A 13,284-nucleotide genomic window follows, 5' to 3' on the forward strand; every position below is an offset into this window, starting at 1 on the left:
GGTGAAAACAGGGCTTTGAAAAAACAAGAATTTTGGGAATTCCTGGAATTATTTTTAAACTTAAAAATGGTAATTTGATTGTCCAAGGTGAGTGGAGTGTGGGACGGTGTGAATGGGTTGAGAAATGTTGGAATTGTGCAAGTTAAAAAAATTGGCCCATTAATTTTCAATGGGCAAAATGTCCCGGAAAAACGGGAATTCTGGTTAATTTGGAATTACATATTTTTATTTTTTGGGGGAGCTCACAATTCCCGTTTGAGCCGAATGTTTTGATTGTGAACAGTTCCGATCGGATGAAAACTTGCAGCACGCCAAAGTTTTTAGGCGGAATAATAATAAATAGATGATATTTTTGATGTAGAATCTTAAATGTGTGAATGCTTGGACATTCACACAATGACCAAAACAAACATATAAATATTACATGGTATGTTATGTTATGGTATCCAAACTAAGGCTTCTAATTTGGCTGCTGACATATGCAGTAACATATTGTGTCATTTCTCATTCTATTATTTTGTCAAAATGATGATGGATTATTAATCCCCTTGTTCATTTACTGTTAATATCTGCTTACTTTCTCTTTTAACATGTTCTATCTACACTTCTGTTAAAATGTAATAATCACTTATTCTTCTGTTGTTTGATACTTTACATTAGTTTTGGATGATACCACACATTTTTGTATTAATCCAATACCAAGTAGTTACAGGATCATAGATTGGTCATAATTAAAGTTCTCCTGTGTCCAGGGACACATTTTCTGAGTTTATAAACAATTTAAAAAAAGACAAAAGTGTAGACTCACCCACGGGATTTGTTTACACAGAGGAGTGCTAGCTTGCGGTTAGCGGTGAGCTATTGCAGTGTTTTTCAACCACTGAGATACAGTCTGGTGGGCCGTGGGAGATGATCTAAATTCACCTATTTGGGTTAAAAATATTTTTTGCAAACCAGTAATTATAATTCGCAAATAATGTGCTGTTGTTGAGTGTCTGTACTGTCTGGAGATCAACAGACTTACCACGTTATACTCTTCCATATCAGTAGGTAGCAGCAGGTAGCTAATTGCTTCGTAGATGTCGGAAACAGCGGGAGGCAACTTGCAGGTAAAAAGGTGTCTAATGCTTAAACCAAAAATAAACAAATAGATGAGTGCCCCTAAGAAAAGGCATTGAAGCTTAGGGATGGCTATGAAGAACGAAACTAAAACTGAACTGGCTACAAAGTAAACAAAAACAGAATGCTGGACAACAGCAAAGACTTACTGTGGAGCAAAGACGGCGTCCAAAAAGTACATCCGAACATGACATGACAATCAACAATGTCACCACAAAGAAGGATAAAAACAACTGAAATATTATTGATTGCTAAAACAAAGTAGATGCGGGAAATATCGCTCAAAGGAAGACATGAAACTGCTACAGGAAAATACCAAATAAAGAGAAAAAGCCACCAAAATAGGAGCGTAAGACAAGAACTAAAACCCTACACACAGGAAAACAGCAAAAAACTCAAAATAAGTCACGGCGTAATGTGACAGGTCTTGACAGTACATCTACTTTGAGACAAGAGCTATATTGATGCATGCTTGGTTATGCTTTAAATTCATATCCAACAATACCGACAACGACTTTTTATTGTCAATATCGGCTACTGAGTTTAATTTTTTAATGATTTCTGCTGGTGGTGTGCCTCCGCGTTTTTTCAATGAAAAAAATGTGCCTTTGCTCAAAAAAGGTTGAAAAACACTGAGCTATTGTATCCTCCTACAGAAAAACAGAGTTAATTTGTCGCCATAGTGACTAGTGATTTAGAAGAAGCCAAAACACTGCCGACTGCGGATGGGCGTTAGCCACTAGCTAGCTAACGGCTAACAAGAACAAGAGCTAAGCACCTCTTGCAGGGCTTCAAGGTTATCGTTAGTTTTTAAGCCAAAATGCGTACTGGTATTTTGAAGAATAAGTATAGTACTGTTTTTAATTAATTAATACTGCAGTACTTTACTAGTACACGTATACTGTACACTCCTGGTTTCAATCAATAGTGTGGAACTACTTTGCCTTTTAAAGTGTGGCTGGGACAATGCTGAATCAGTAAGAACCCCTATAATCACACATATCTACATATAGCGCAGGGTTTTTAATCAATCAATCAATCAATCAATATTTATTTATATAGCCCTAAATCACAAGTGTCTCAAAGGGCTGCACAAGCCACAACGACATCCTCGGTACAGAGCAATATCACAGTATTGTAGATCACCAAAATGATTCCCGAGCGCAGCCACTGCTGCTGCTCACTGCTCCCCTCACCTCCCAGTGGGCGGAACAAGGGAATGGGTCAAATGCAGAGGGTAAATTCACCCCACCTAGTGTGTGTGTGACTATCAGTGGTACTTTAACTTTACCTTTATTGTCATTTCAAAATATTACCGTTATCGCATCGTAAGATACCCTGAAATTAATATAAAAAGTACACATAAGAAAATAAAATATAGTATGACGGATTAAGAAATCACACTAGTAACGTTTTGGGGTTTTTGCAACCGCCAAATAAACCAAGATAGGATTTTGTGACCAAAATAAAGTAGGATGTTAGAATGTGCCGATTCATCTTTAACTAGACTATTTTCCTCTCATACACAGCTTTGAGACATTCTTCTTTTCACTTGTGAGACGTAAAATAATCTTGCAGAGATATGAGGCGCTAAAAGATTCAGCATTTTCTCAACAGTTTTCTTTTTGCTTTGGTCGAGACTTTGATTCTTGCATTAGAAGAAAGTCAAATAGAAAACATAAGTTGAGCTCTGAAAATAGGAAGAAAAGATGGCCGTGAATGGATGATGTACTGTACCATTGGCCGGGTAGAGCGATGCATTGTGTGATGTGTGAGTACATGTATTGTTTGTTATCAAATAGCAGGGTTTAGAAAGATACAATAAACATGTTAGTGGTAGATACTCGGAATGGGCATAACAGCAAATCATTTATGGTTAGGCATGTCGTAGTTTGTGTGGAATTGATGGTCAATTAATTGTGTTTTAAAGCATTGGAGTCAAAATAGGAAACACAACCTGGTTGCAACTGGCAGATGATGCCGTCTCAACCCGTTTGTGGTCGAAAGAACAACATGACATCATATGTGGGAAGTTAATTTTCCGTATTTTCCAGACTATTTTTCCCAAGCTTTGAACCCTGCGGCTTATACAAAGGCGCGGCTAATCTATGGATTTTTATGAAACGTGTTAAAGCAGCACTAAGTAACTTTTCAACCTTTATAAAATATTTTCACAACGTTTGGGATGATACATGGACTTACAACAAGTTGACTGACACCTCTGTCATGGCGTGAGAGGGTCGCTCTCACTGGCACTTAATGACGCTGAGGAGGGTGGCAGGAACCACGCAAAAAAACTAGTCCATAACAATATGTAATATGTTTTATACACACACTGCAAGTATATATATATATATATATATATATATATATATATATATATAATGTAGTAACAGACACCTTCATAACAATATATAATATGTACAATATACACACTGCAAGTGTATATATAATGTAGTAACAGACACCTTTATGACAATATGTACAATGTACACACTGCAAGTATATATATAATGTAGTAACATACACCTTCATAACAATATGTAATACGTACAATATACACACTGCAAGTATATTTATAATGTAGTAATATACACCTTTTATATACACACTGCAAGTTTATATACTGTATAATGTAGCATATTTCATACAGCGCTGGCAAATAGGGTGGTTGTGGGAGTTTTGTGTGTGGAAAGGATATGTTGATGGTAGGGTTGTCACGATTCCAGAATTTCAGTAGTCAATACTGATACCTATACTTTTATTCGATTCTCCATATTTATTTGACACCACTATCAAAACAAAAAACTAAACCCATGCACTTTTAAATTCACTACTTAATTGAAAAGTGTTTCAAACTGTCAAGAGTTTCGGATCACTGAGCTTCAACATCTTTGTGCACAGAATTTAAATATCAGTATCAGCTGCCAAGAGGCAACTATACATTGGAAAAACAACAACAGTTTTCTATAACCGCCCAGTGTATCAAAACAAACAATACTGTGCTTATAATTACGATCATAAATAACAACAATAGTCCAATTAACATACATTCTAAAAAGAACAGCAGCTTTCAAGTATATAAAACAAACAATATTGTTATTACCGTATTTCCTTGAATAGCCGCGGGGGCGCTAATTAATTTAAAACCTCCTGTCACTCCGGCGTTTACCGGAAGCCGGCGGGATGGCCGTGCATGCGGTAATTATTTTAAAACCTCTTCTCACTCCGGCGTTTACCAAAAGGAATGCGGTAAATTTAGGCGTGCGCTTTGAGTGTGATGTAAGCATACCATCATGAAAAGCACATTTAATAAAAAAAAACGTTATTATGGTCTTACCTGTACTTATAAATGGAGTCCATTTGCAGCTCCTTCTGACCAAAAGCATCGATAACTTGTTTATAGAAGTCTTCCTTATTTTCTTTCTTCAGTTTTAAAAGTCTCTCTGTCTCGATGGAGATATTCCTTTAATTATTACCTCCTGCTTCGATTGAAAGTCCAGTTTAGAAAACTGTTTTATTTTAGATACCGGTATGTAATCCTCCATGTTAAAAATTCAGGTAGAGGAAAAAAAAAAAAATCTCTTGCTGCGTGTAGTCACTTCTTCTGCAGTACCGGAAGTCGCAAGAAGGATCACTAGCGCGGCAGCGCCCTCTAGCACCAGGAGGCGGGAGTCATTTAATGACTTATACAGTATTTGACACACACAGCTACGGTATATTAATAAAACATAGCTGCTTACTGTTCTTTTTAGCATACTGTACCGGTATTCAATAGCTTGGACCTTAAATCCTACTGAATAGCTCTTTATCTTTTTTCCTTTGTGCGATTGCAAACTACTGAAAGCAGCTTCCTCCATTTTGAAAATGAGGACAGGTAAAGCGTCACTCGTGACGTAACGAATTTGACCCGGTGGAAGTTCTAGCCATATGCTAAATATTTTGCGAAACGAAATTATAGACATGCGATAATAAAATTAATATTTTGCGAAACGAATTTGATCCGGCGTTAATAATGAACCGGCGATAAGGCCAAGCATGCGTTAATTATTTTGAGAAACGAGTTAGACCCGGCAGTAATTCTAGACGTGCGAATACTATATTCCCTGCGCCAATTCAAGGATATACGGTAATATTCTTTCAAGATACGTCCTGCACAGCACTCTAGTCCTTCACTCTCACGTTCTTCATCCACAAATCTTTCATCCTCGCTCAAATTAATGGGATAATCGTCGCTTTCTCGGTCCGAATCGCTCTCGCTGCTGGTGTAAACAATGGGGAAATGTGAGGAACCTTTCAACCTGCGACGTCACGCTACTTCCGGTACAGGCAAGGCTTTTTTTTATCAGCAACCAAAAGTTGCGAACTTTATCGTCAATGTTCTCTACTAAATCCTTTCAGCAAAAATATGGCAATATCGCGAAATGATCAAGTATGACACATAGAATGGATCTGCTATCCCCGTTTAAATAGAAAAAAATATTTTTAGTAGGCCTTTAAACATACATTTCCTTTTGCAATCAAATAACTTTTGGCATTAAATAAGATCGTAAATGTACTAGACAACTTCTCTTTTAGTAGTAAGTAAGCAAACAAAGGCTCCTAATTTGTCTGCTGACATATGCAGTAACAAATTGTGTCATTTCCCATTCTATTATTTTGTAAAAATTTTGAGGGACAAGCGGTAGAAAATTGATTATTTATGTACTTGTTTATTTACTGGTAATATCTGGTTACTTTCCGTTTTAACAAGTTCTATCTACACTTCTGTTAAAATGTAACAATCACTTCTTTTTCTGTTGTTTGATACTTTACATACATTTTGGGTGATACCACAAATTCTGGTATTAATCCAATACCGAGTAGTTACAGGGTCATACATTGGTCATACTTAAAGTTCTCCTGTGTCCAGGGACGTATTTCCTGAGTTTATAAACAATAAAAAAGACAAACGATTTTGTGATAATAAAACCTTTTGATATAATCATTGTAGTATCGACTGTACGGCTCTTGGTACTTTGTATGGTTACGGCCGTTGTCTGTGTCGATCCACCCACGGCATTTGTTTACATCCAGGAGTGCAATACAATAGCGGTTAGCTATTGTATGCTCCTACGTTGTGTAGTGAAGCATGTTAAGAAACATACTGTATTTGTCGCCATGACTGCAAGGATTAGTGATTTAGAAGAATTAGCCAAAACAATGTGGACTGCGACTGGACGTTAGCCGCTAGTTAGCCATGTTTAAAACACCGCTTCGGTGTGAAAAGATCCACCTTTATCGTTTGTTTTTAAGCCAACCTACGTCCATTCTCCCTCTTATGTCCCCACGGTTTGTCTGCTTGTGCTAACATGCGCCTCTTGCTCGTTTTACTACGACGCGGCGCCATATCCAGAAAAAAAAAGTACCGGTATTTTTCAAAAGCAGTATAGTACCATTTTCTTTGGGAATTGACACGGTTCAACGAGGAAGAAGTGTTGACAATGCAAAAAAAAAGCGGGTATATCAATGTATTTTGGTATCAACTTAGCATTGATTCTTTTGACAACCATGATTGATAGTTGTATGAGTGGATGGAAAGATGCTCAGATGGATGGATAGACATATATTTGATGATGGATGAATAAAGAGTTGCATACATATTGGTTGGATGAATGACTAGATGTTGGAAGAACTAACAGATGACTGCATCATGATTGCATCAATAGGTGAATAAATGGAATAATAAATAGATGCATGAATCCATGAACTGATAGGCAAACGGACGGATGGAACGGATGGATGGATAGACAGGATCTGAAGTCACGGTACTTCAGCTGATGAATTTCCCCAGCCATCACTCGTGTGTATCTGATAACCGCTTTCCGGGAGGGCTGCAATGGTTCCAATATTTCACTGCCATATATCCACACTGCCATGCTCTGTGCTCTTCAATGTGTGTGTGTTTATTCGGGGGGCTCTCACTATGTGGGCGTACCTCTCTGAGAATTAAACGTTACGAGAGGATCTCTTTGGCGACATGCAAAAAAAAAAAAGACCACATCTTTTAAATAAGAGGATCTAAAAAGTAAGAACAAAACCGGGGGAAACATCTTTAACAGCTCTGTGGATTGTGCACGTTTTTATTGCACCATAAAAACAAGTAGTCACACTCAATCTGGCAGTTATTAGTCAAAAGTCTCTTCAGCGCTTTTGTTTTCTACCCTATAACAACATTAAAGGTTTAAGTCTTTGATGTGCTTTGGTCCAGATATTTGAACTCCGCTTTATGGGACACTTGGCACCTAAGTAACCATTTTTTGAATGTACGTGTAATCTTTTTGACCTTATTCTGAATTTCAATTCAGCAGCTTTTTAATCCACGATAACCTGTATTGAATGGCGTGCACTTTAATTTCAAATCTCCCCATATTCTATCACTGTTTTTGTGACAAAAAGCTGTGTAATTTTACGCTAGGCTTAAAAAGGCCTGGGTCGACGATATATTGAGCTACACATTATTGCAGATAAACAATATCATTACCATTAATTTTTTGAGAGAAACTGTATCACTGATGTAATGACAATACATAATAACAATGGAAGTATACCATTTCAAATGCAATTATTTGTATTTTTCGTATACCTTTTACCATTGTAATTAGGGCTGGGCGATATGGCCTTTTATTAATATCTCGATATTTTTAGGCCATGTCACGATACACGATATATATCTCGATATTTTGCCTTAGATTTGAATTAACACTTGATGCATATAATCACACCAATATGATTCTCTGTGTCTACATTAAAACATTCTTGTTCATACTGCATTAATATATGCTCATTTAAAACTTTCATGCAGAGAGGAAACTCACAACTAAGTCAATTTACCAAAACTGTATTTATTAAACATTTATTAAGCAGTGGCACAAACATTCATGTCATTCCAAAACAGGAAGTACAAGATTGTCAGAGACATTTTAAAACAAGCTATTAGTGCACTTTTGTGCATGATGTCACTAAGATGACATATCAAAACAACACTAAATTAAAGTGCACTTTTTGTACAGAACGCCACTACAATATTTTAAAACTAATAAAGTGCACTTTTATGCATGATGTCACACAAGATATTTAAAAAAGTGTAAAATATAAATGAGCTGCATAATAGGAAATCAAATAGTGTATGTCCTTCGCTATGTGGTAGGTTCCTGCGGACGTTATCCCCTCAGTGTTTCCCATAAACTGCCAAGATACCTGTGGTGGTGGGGGCGTGGCTATGGGCGTGGCTATGGGCGTGGTCACAATGACATCATTGAATAATTTGCATAATTTACTACAATGATATGATTTTCTCTAAAAAGGCTCAAAAAATGTATACTTACTAATTAATAATAACAGTTTTGTTTAAAACACCCATCCATCCATCCATCCATTTTACAATATAATTACAACACTTTATGTACATATTTATATACAGATTTGAACAATAAGTTATTCACTGAAATATATTTATCAATTGTGGTTCTTACAAAAAATATATCTTATAAAATATAAAAGCTAAAATGTCTCTTAAAGCTCTGCCCCTTTAATTAGTGCATACTAAATAATTTAACTTTAGCCTACTACTACAACCATATTATTTACCAGCAACATAATAATTTCTCTCTTTCTATCCCCTCCCGCTCCGGCCCGGCTGCACCAAATGATAATATAAATACATTAAATAAAGTCAAATACAAATAAGGCAACAAGAGAAGTATCCTACACTTCTCTTTTGTAAAGTAAATCTGAACAGATGATATGGGCATCTACATCAACTATATGATTTGCCTGAGAAGCTGGACAGGACAAAATAAATAAAAAATAAAAATAAAATAAAATTCCGAAAAATCTATTTGTGGCGGACGTAATTCTTTCGTGGCCGGCCGCCACAAATAAATGAATGTGTGGGAAACACTGCTCCTTCTGTTTTTGACTATTTTTTCATACGGTGTTGATCTGGAAATGGAAGACACCAGGCTCAATTGGGTCAGTGCTGGTTGCTTCGGCATTTTGTTGGGTGTGGCACCGCCCGCAGATGTTGACATGCAGGGTTTCAAGCACTCTTTATTCTCTACCGCAGTGGTCCCCAACCTTTTTGTAGCTGGGGACCAGTCAACGCTTGAAAATTAGTCCCACGGACCGGGTGGGGGGCGGTTTTTTTTTTCCATAAAGAAATACAATCATGTGTGCTTACGGACTGTATCCCTGCAGACTGTATTGATCTATATTGATATATAATGTATATATTGTGTTTTTTATTTTGACTTAATAAAATAAAAAAATTTAATTTTTTTAATTTAATTTAATTAATTAATTTATTTTTTAAATTTCTTGTGCGGCCCGGTACCAATTGGCCCGGTGGTTGGGGACCACTGCTCTACCGGGTGACTTTTCAAATGATGCTACAAATTAGTAGTACTGCTACTTTTTGTAGCAACGCTTTTGCTGCATACTTGACATATTACAGTTGTCTGTTCAACATCTTCCCGCTTGAAGTCAAACCACCGCCAGACGATGGACCCCCTGCTGTTTTTCTTGGGAATTAATTCTTCTTCCTCCATTTGTTACCAGATTCGAACCTTCTCTTTCTCGTATTACCACTTGCACCGCTACGCAAGCACCACCTGCCACAGCTATCTTTACCCATGCCGCTACCTCTCTGCTCGGCGAGAGCGTGTGACGTTGCACGTGTGACAGAATGTGACGTATGTAACAAGGTGCGCTTGTTTTATGTCTCTGTGAGAAGGAGATACAAGAAAGAGTGAGACAAGCTTGTAGTGTAATGCCCGCAGCTAAAAGCAACTGTGTGAGAACGTATACTCGAATACTCACGATATAGTCATTTTCTATATCACACAGAGACAAACCCGCGTATCGAGTATATTCGATATATCGAGTATATTCGATATATCGCCCAGCCCTAATTGTATTTGAAATCTAAACTTTTAAATACCAAGGTAAATAAAACAATCGAATAATAGAAATTAAATATATTCTGTTTCTAAGCAAAGTTTTGCACTTTAGTAAAAATCACAACAAAAAGCAAAAAAAATAGTTCCGTTTGGGTGGGTAACCCTCAAATATACACAACCAAAACAATACACAAAATGGCTAAATGAAGTTATTGAGACTAAAATAATCCCGGTTATAAATATTATCATGGTATTGTTGAATGTGCTCCAAAAGTACTTATACAGACACTAACATCTTTTAACCAAGTTTTATTTTTTTAATAACCAAAATACATTGACAAAATATACTTTCTTGGAAGATGAAACATCCAATATTGTTCTGGCCTCATAAGAGCCATATAATTTTTCATTTGTGTGTTTAAATATGTTTATCTTCTTCCAAAAGGTGATCTGTTGTTTCATTTCCGGTTTATGTTTATATTCCGGGTAATGGCGTTAGTGTCTGTTTGTCACGGCCCAGACGCACACCTCCAAGCGCGCTCGCGCGCGCGTCACTCAAGCTGCTGCTGGCAGCTGCGTTCCATCTTCAATCAACACACCCGGCACTGATGAGAGGGAAGACTACTTAAACAACCGCCACCAGAGATCCTTTGCCAGAACGTAGCAATCTGTACATCGTACCGTAAGCTCGTCTCCAGCTTCCTAGTTGCCTTTTTGATCCTGATCTGTTTTTTTTCCCTGCGTTAATTGTCGTGTCCTCCCTCACCCCGCAGCTCCCTGTGTGCGTCCCCGAGTCACGCTGTGTGTCGTGTGCTCCTGGATCTTCCCTGTCTTCCTCGTGCTTCCTGGTTCTCGACTCCTCGCTCGCCCCCGGACTACGACGACTCGCTCCTGCCTCCCGATCACGCTTCCGGCCCTGGACAAACCCTGTCTGCCTTGCCCTTGTCTGACAGCACCGCTCCTCTTAACACGCACCTCCAACACTTACGGTAAAACCCTCCAGTTAAATTCTACACATAGTCTGACACCCATTTCCTGTTTGGTTACATACACATCTGATATATACATATATTGATATATATAATATAATATATAATATAATATCATAATATATTATACAATATAATATATTATGTAAATTATATATATATATATAATAATATATATATATTTATATAGAGATATAGATTTTTCCTTTTGAATAAATACGCCCCAGGCTAAACGCTCTCCCAGCCTCAGTGCCGTCTTCTTCTACCCGGTACCATCACAGTACGTTCTGGCCATGTCGGAACCAGACGGCACGGGAAGAGCTCGCTCCACTCCCTCTCCCCGACCCCCCACGAACCCAGATCTTCCCACCGTGTACACTATTGTCCGGCAGCAACAGTGTCGCTTCGATCACTTGGAGACCCAGCTCAATGCTGCCTTTGCCAACCTGCTGTCAAGGCTGGACACCATTGCGCCAAGAACCCCCCCTACACCTGCGCTGGATACAGGTGCCTCCGCAGCTGCCTCAGCGACTGCCACAACATGACACCTCCCTCCCCAGGGAACCCAAGATTGCCACACCCAAGACATTTGAGGGAGATTTTTAACTCTGCCGGGGATTTTTGGTCCAGTGCGAGCTCATATTTCAGCACCAGCCCTCTCGCTACTCGTCTGATGGGGCCAAGATTGCCTTCCTGTTCTCCCTCCTGTCAGGCAGAGCGCTGCGATGGGCCACAGCGGCAATCGACCAGAGCAACGGACTTGGTACTGACTACTCAGCCTTCCGCGCCAAGTTACGGGCTGTTTTTGACCACCCAGTGGACGGGGGGATGCCGCCTCCCACCTCCACTCCATTCAGCAGGGCTCCCGCTCTGTTGCTGATTACACCCTGGAGTTTCGCACCCTCGCAGCTGACAGCGGGTGGGGGGACAAGGCACTCCAGAGCGCATACCGACGCAGGCTCAGTGACTCAGTGAAGGATGGACTTCTTCGGGACCGACCAACGTCCTACCGGGCCTTAATTGACCTCGCTCTCCAGATGGACCAAAGACTAATCGAGCGAGCTGCAGAGCGAGCGCACAGCAGGTCAAGCCCAAGTGCTCGCACCAGAACGCCCACTGTCATGTGGCCACCACTATCGGCCCCTGGGGCCACCGGCACGGAGGGTCCCATGCAGCTAGGCAGATCCCGCCTGGCAGCCGAAGAACGGGAGAGGCGCTTCCGGCAACACCTCTGTCTCTACTGCGGGGTGGCAGGTCATGAGATTAGGAACTGCCCGATACGGCCAAAAGACAAGGCTCACTAGTCAGGGGAATCCTGGTGAGCCAAAAGTCCGTTCCCCACGGAAGAATCCAGGCATCCTCTTCCCAGCAACTTTATCATGGAACTCCAAGAACTTAACCATCGGGGCCTACTTGGATTCTGGAGCGGATGACAGTCTTATGGATCGGGAGTTCGCACAACAGGCTGGTATACAACTTCTACCCCTTGAGACCCCCCTACCGGCTCAAGCCCTGGACGGACACCCCCTCGGTCCCATAACCCACCGGACGGAACCCCTCTCACTTACCCTCTCAGGGAACCACACTGAGACCATTAGTCTCTGGGTTCTGGAGGCCCCCATTGCCCGCTAGTCCTTGGTCGCTCTTGGCTCTGCAAGCACGATCCCCACATTGCCTGGTCTACAGGCAAAATCCTGGCCTGGAGCGCTACATGCCACGCTAACTGCCTCGGATCCGCAGTCCCCCCGAGTGGCAGTCCCAAGGCCAACTTACCCCCCACAGACCTCTCTAATGTTCCCCCCGTCTATCACGACCTTGCCGCGGTCTTCAACAAGGAACAGGCACTCTCCCTTCCCCCGCATCGACCATATGATTGCTCCATAGACTTAGTTCCCAATGCTGTCCTCCCATCTAGCCGTCTATACAATCTGTCCCTGCCCGAGAAGAAGGCCATGCAGGACTACATTTCGGACTCTCTCGCCTCCGGCATCATTACTCCCTCTAAGTCCCCGGTGGCAGCAGGTTTCTTCTTTGTGGGCAAGAAGGACGGATCTCTACGCCCCTGTATTGACTACCGCCAACTAAATAACATCACGATCAAGAACAGATACCCCCTCCCCCTCATGAGCTCTTCCTTCGAGCCACTCGCACCCGCCACAGTTTTCAGTAAATTGGATCTCCGCAACGCGTACCACCTGGTACGCATCAGGAAGGGGGACGAATGGAAGACAGCCTTC

This window comes from Entelurus aequoreus, linkage group LG23 (assembly GCF_033978785.1).
Source record: "Entelurus aequoreus isolate RoL-2023_Sb linkage group LG23, RoL_Eaeq_v1.1, whole genome shotgun sequence".
Classification (NCBI taxonomy): Eukaryota; Metazoa; Chordata; class Actinopteri; order Syngnathiformes; family Syngnathidae; genus Entelurus; species Entelurus aequoreus.